Source organism: Lontra canadensis, unplaced genomic scaffold, assembly GCF_010015895.1.
Source record: "Lontra canadensis isolate GAN:19392208 unplaced genomic scaffold, GSC_riverotter_1.0 scaffold100, whole genome shotgun sequence".
Taxonomy (NCBI): domain Eukaryota; kingdom Metazoa; phylum Chordata; class Mammalia; order Carnivora; family Mustelidae; genus Lontra; species Lontra canadensis.
Genome location: NW_022631094.1, coordinates 3251781 through 3256587, shown reverse-complemented (window position 1 = coordinate 3256587; position 4807 = coordinate 3251781). Strand labels below are relative to the sequence as shown.

General features: G+C 37.3%; 1 protein-coding gene across 4 annotated transcripts in view; it reads left to right on the top strand.

Annotated features, from left to right (window-relative positions):
- Positions 1-4807, top strand: part of EPC1 (enhancer of polycomb homolog 1) — an 88279-nt gene that overhangs the window by 39297 nt on the left and 44175 nt on the right. The gene's annotated exons all lie outside the window — the stretch shown is intronic.

Sequence of the window (4807 nt, the reverse complement as noted above, 5' to 3'; positions counted from 1 at the left end):
TCAATTCTGCTTCCAGGCTTACTTATGTTGGCAGGAGCCTTCTGTTCCTCATCACATGGGCCTGATACTACCTGTCTGTTCTCGCAACTTGACATCTGGCTTCCCCAGAGCAGATGATGCAATAGAAAGAGTGTGCTTATGTCAGAGAGTGCCTAAAACAGAAGCTGCAGTCTTTTTATAAGCTTATCTTGGAAGTGATACACCATCATCTCTGCTCTATGCTACCAGAAACCCTCTGCTCAATAAACTGCTTACTGTTCTTAATACTCTTAGTTGCTTAGCTCTGCCTTTGCTTACACTGTTCCTCTTTTCTTTCCATGGGTTCACTCAACAAACTCCTGTTTGCTATCAGCTTTGATGAAGCCTTTCTTGAAACACCTCCCAAGCCCTGTCATACAAAACCTGAACTTGTAGAAAATAAATTCACTTATATCGGTTTTTCTTATACTGAAAGCCCTTTGAACACAGAAACAAAGTTGTATCTTAAACACTTAATATTGTTCCGACACAAATGTTTCTTAATGTTTGTGTTCTGAGAAGATCTAGGTATTTCACGATTTTTTTGTGTTCTAAAATGGTAATCAGATATCTGTTTTAACTATCTGTGCTTTTGGAGTGAGGAATGAAGTAGGGTTTAAGCTATAATTTTTGTATACTTTTGTCAGATTAGGAAGAACATGAGACATTCTAATAATTACACCAAAAAGTTTAAGCCAGAGAAAATGTCATGACCTTTCCAAAAATATGTGTTGTGAAGCACTGTGCTAGAAGTACTTATTTTATATTGTGTTGATTTGTCAACTATTGTAAGTTTACACTTACAGAGTATAATGATAAGTATTATGGGCTCTGTAGACATGTCTTTTCCTTCAAGGGCTTATAATTCATATGGTAAATAATCTGAGGCAGTTGTTTTAAGTCCTTGTTTTAAAGAGCAGAAATACCTATTTTTACTCTGGGTAGTTTATCACTCAGAATCTAATAAAACTGTGGAAACTGACTTCTGACATTAAGTTCCTAAAAAGTCATTTTTCCCCCGTTGGAAGTAAATACGAGTAAAATCAAGTAAGGTCAAAATCAGTCATTTAATTCAGTGTTTACATTGAAATGCCTTTTCTCTGATCTAAAGGTGTTCTTGCAAACCAAGATTTTGGCTGCAAATACCACTTTATTACCTTCTCTGAAGTTTCCTTTTTCTCTACCATAGAGACATCTTGAACTGTATACGAATTCTGTATGAATTTTTTGCCTATAGTGAATTTTTCCTTTGCAATGCAATTCCAATAAAATAAGAGCAGTCTTTTTTTTTTCTTGGTGTATCGGTAAACATCATAGAATCAACTCCACAAAAGTGTTCTTTCATCTTGAGTTTTTCTGTCACTATCTAAAAACATCTATTGAATTCTTTTTTTGTTGTTGTTCAAACTTCAGTGTTGTGATTTTGTAGAATATGCTGTAGAAATTCCTCCTAACTTCTGTAGTGATGAAACATTTTCTTGGTATTTTTTTGAAGATTTAACAGAGTAAAGAAATGTTTGATAGGATTAACATTCTCCCCTGGTCTTTATCTTTTTAGGATTGGGTTTTTTCATATGAAATTTCTCAATTGAACCTCGGTTTTTGTTAATATCTAAAAATATTAGGAAGAATTCCTAATACTTTGCATCACTTGGAAGAAACCAATTAAATAACTATAATGTCTCTTTAATTACGCCCAGCTACCTTAAGTCCTTCCTGGAATAAATCTTAAGTTTGAATTAAAAAGATCTGTAATTTCTAAGAAAGTGGCATGAAACAAGATAACCATTCATTCCTAGTATATATGCATCTTCTAAACATATTACTGGGGCCTGTTGGAGAGGCATCCTTACGATATAAATATATTATGCTACCCATAACATCTTGATGTTATGCTGTCCTTTCACTAAGTTTAATGCATTCAGATTTAATGTGAATTACAGTGGAGAAGTTAGAGAATGAGGATGAAAGTTCACCTAGGCTAGCAAGAGCATAAAATACCCTGAATAAAAATTCTTAAGTAGTTCACATGTTATCATCTCCATTGCTACTTCCCTAATTCAAAGTACTGTCATCTCTTGCCCAGATTTAAGTACCTTCCTAACAAGTCTTCCCAAGACTGCAGTTCCTGCCTTCGCCAGTATCAAAACCAGTGGTCCTTTGAAAACTGAAATCTCATTGTGTCACTTCCTGCTGAAAACCTATAAAGAGCTCCCATTGCTTTTAAAGTGACTTGTATATTAGCCCTTCTGTAATCTGGCCCCTGCCTGCTTTTAGTTCCTCCAAAGCCTTCCAGGTCCCACCATCCACAGGATCATTTCTCATTTATTGCCATGTACTGATTAATTATTTCTGTACAGATTGGTTTAGTAATCTCCCACAGATCCTCACATCACAGCTCTATGTCACTTCTTAGTTATCTACCTATTAGGGTAGATCTGTTACATGCTGCTGTAACATAACTTTTTTAGCAATTACTGTTAAAAATTTCCGTTTCATTTGTGTGGTTACTTAATTAATCTTTATATATGACTCTTAGTTCTAAGTACCTTTAGCACTGGAACTTATGCCTTAATTATTTGTTGCATTAAAGGCTGGATTGGCCAGTTAATTTATGTGTGTGTTTCTAATTCAGTCTATCCTGGAATTGGTGTTTAGAGATTAACAGCATAAGTCCCATTGTAATTTAGAATTACATGAGAGTAATGATGTTTCCATCAAATTTTCCTGCTGTACGGTTACTATGTGATTAGACAAGTCATATAACTCCTAGACCTCACTTTTACCATTTGTAAAAGAAACTGGAACTAGTTGATCTGTAAGCTCGCTCTGACTTGGATGTTCAGTGATGTTAATGGTTTCCCCTTCATCATCAGGAGAAAGATTGATTTTTTTTTTAAAGATTTCATTGATTTATTTGAGAGAGCGAGCATGAATGCACAGGTGGGGGGGAGGGGCAGAGAGAGAGGGACAAGCAGACTCCCCACGGAGTGCAGAGCCCAGCATGGGCCAGGACCCTGAGATCGTGACCTGAGCCCAAGTCAGACGCTTAACCAGCTGAGTCACCCAGGTGCCCCCAGAGACTGATTTCTAACTTCATTGTCCATGGGGTTGATTTGGAGGTTCTGTTCTATGTGACCCCACTCCAGGATTCAGCTGACAGAGCAGCCTCTATCCTGAACTTTGCTGGACACTGTAATAGAGGAAAGAACTCTGAAAGATCTCATATCTTGTGTCAGTTATTCAAATGCTCTGGCCAGAAATTACATGTCACCTGGGCTCACAGCTCATTGGCCAGAATGAGCCACATGGTTGCACCTAGCTAACTATGAAGGGACCAAGAGATACAATCCTACCGTATGACCAGAAGGCAAAGAAAAAAAATGATTTGGCAAACAACACTAATGACAGATTTGCCCTTCTGGTCAACCAAAGATTTGAATCACTGTCTTTACCACAAAATATACTCATCTACTCCACAGTGAACCCATCCCCAAAGTCCCAGCTAAACAGCATCAAGCTTGAAAAATTAGGATTTCCAGGTGATACACATAATTCTCTACATTGGTTTGGATCTGTTTCCCCTTGATCTGGAGATCTGTGAATGAAAATACTATCTCTACCTCTGCTGTACGCATACCCCATATACATGAGAAAAACAGGGCCATGATAACCACAATAAACACTCCCATTTGGATACTAGAAGATTGAGGGAAACCTAGCACTCCATAATCCATAGCAACTCAAAAATCGCACCAGGCTGACTTTGTAAGGGTCCCCTTCCCCTGGCTATGGGCAATATTTTTGTTTATATACTAGATCTCTCCTGGAGGGTCTCCTCAGTCCATTGTTTTTTGTGGTTTTTGACATTCTTTCATTCTCCATGGTCTTTCTTCACCTCATCTGACGTGATATTGGAAAATAGGCCCTTTGGGGAGCTAATGCAAGTGTACTTTTAAATCGGATTTTAATCTCGGCTTTTGATTTTTGATTGTCAGCAGCACAGCTCGGTAGGCTTCTAATGTGTTTCCATTTAGTTCTGAATGCCAGTAGCCTGTATTTATAGTTCTTCATCAGATGTCAGCCTCCTAATTGCTAGTAGCATAAACCTATTAACTTTTGCTGGAAAGCTACACTCTAAGTGTCTACTCTCTTTTTCCTGTGAGGATTATGTTCAGCTGAAAGCAAGAATGCAGTTTTAATTGTGTCTCTGCTTTTGAGACTCTAATCCATTCAAATGTTTTATTGTAAGTATCATGGCAGCACTCTGATTTAAACCTTGGCTTCAAGGTTGATTGCTCTTCCTTTGTTCATCAAAGGCCTTCTTGATTTTTACACTTACAGCTTGGGTTGAGAAGCATTCTTAAAATGCTACAAGTCGCTGAATTTTTGGACTCTTCATTCCTGCTTACCAACTGATCAGTTTTAAAAATTTGTTTCTTATAATACCAAACACAGAGCAACCAACACACCATTTTAATGGTTAGGGGTTTTTTTAACCTCTTCTAGAGCTACAGGTTTATTAAGTACATTATTTGCTTCTTAAGCTATCATAACTGACTTTTACCAAGTATTTTGTGCTGCCTAATATGGATTCTAGCCTTCCATCCTCTGAGAAGTTTCCTTACTTCTCAGGAAACTCAAGCAAGTTTCCTTGCTTCTTGGCCCCCAAATTAATGGCATATATTTAGCCTTTGTGTTGTAACAGTATCCCATTTCTGGAACCAGTTTATGTCATTGAGGATCAACTAGGTTATGATGTAATAAGAAACAAGCTTAAAAGTTCATT